Raw genomic sequence first — 1,324 nt, 5'->3', positions numbered from 1 at the left:
AACTCAAAGAAAGAATCATGGAGGAAGCTTATAGATCTAGATATTCCATTCAACCGGGTTCCACAAAGATGTATTGTGACTTGAGAGAAGTTTATTGGTGGAGTAGTATGAAGAAGGGCATTGCAAAATTCGTTGCTAAGTGTCCAAATTGCCAACAAGTTAAAGTAGAGCAGCAAAGTCTCGATGGTATGACTCAGAATATAGAACTTTCGGAGTGGAAGTGGGAGATGATCAATATGGATGTCATCACAGATTTACCAAGGTCTCGCAGGCATCATAATTCTATTTGGGTGATTGTGGATCGAATGACCAAATCAGCCCACTTTTTACCTGTAAAGCCTACCCATTCAGCAAAAGATTATGATAATTTGTATATTCAAGAGGTGGTCAAACTTCATGGGGTTCCGGTATCGATTATTTCAGACATAGGAGCACAATTTACTGCACAGTTCTGGAAATCTTTTCAGAAAGGCTTGGGTTCCAAGGTGAACTTAAGTACTGTTTTTAATCCTCAGACAGATGGTCAAGAAGAGTGAACTATTCAGAAAATATGTTGAGGGCATGAGGGATTGATTATAAGGGGAATTGGGCTGATCACCTACCTCTCATTGAGTTCGCTTACAACAATAGTTACCACTCTAGCATCCAAATGGCTCCTTATGAAGCTCTTTATGGGAGAAGATGTAGATCTCCTATTAGATGGTTTGAAGTTGGTGAAGCTGGTTTGATAGGACCAGACTTAGTTCACCAAGCTATGATGAAAGTGAAAGTCATTCAAGAGAGGTTGAAAACAACACAGAGTCATCAGAAATCCTACACATATGTTAGGATAAGGGAGTTAGAGTTTGAAGTAGGTGATTGGGTATACTTGAAAGTTTCACTTATGAAGGGTGTTATGAGTCTTGGTAAGAAGGGGAAGCTTAGTCCCCGGTATATTGGCCATTATATAATATCCAAACGAGTTGGTAATGTAGCTTATGAGTTAGAGCTACCCCAAGAGTTAGCAGTGGTTCATCCGGTATTCCACATCTTCATGTTGGAGAAATGCATGGGAGAACCTTAACTTGTCATACCTTTTGAAGATATTGGTATCAATGATAGATTATGTTATGAGGAGATCCATGTTCAGATTCTAGACAGTCAGGTTTGCAAGTTGAGGACCAAGGAAGTAGCATCAGTAAAAGTTCATTGGAGAAATCAGTTTGCTGAGAAAGCTACTTAGGAAGCTGGGGAGGATATGAAGAAAAGATATCCACATCTCTTTGAGACCGGAGAAATTCCATATCAAGGTACTAAGTCTCTTCTTAGTACTCTTTAATTTATA

Source organism: Solanum tuberosum, unplaced genomic scaffold (assembly GCF_000226075.1).
Source record: "Solanum tuberosum cultivar DM 1-3 516 R44 unplaced genomic scaffold, SolTub_3.0 scf00055, whole genome shotgun sequence".
In the NCBI taxonomy this organism is placed as follows: domain Eukaryota; kingdom Viridiplantae; phylum Streptophyta; class Magnoliopsida; order Solanales; family Solanaceae; genus Solanum; species Solanum tuberosum.
Note: the sequence above shows the minus strand (reverse complement) of the source record.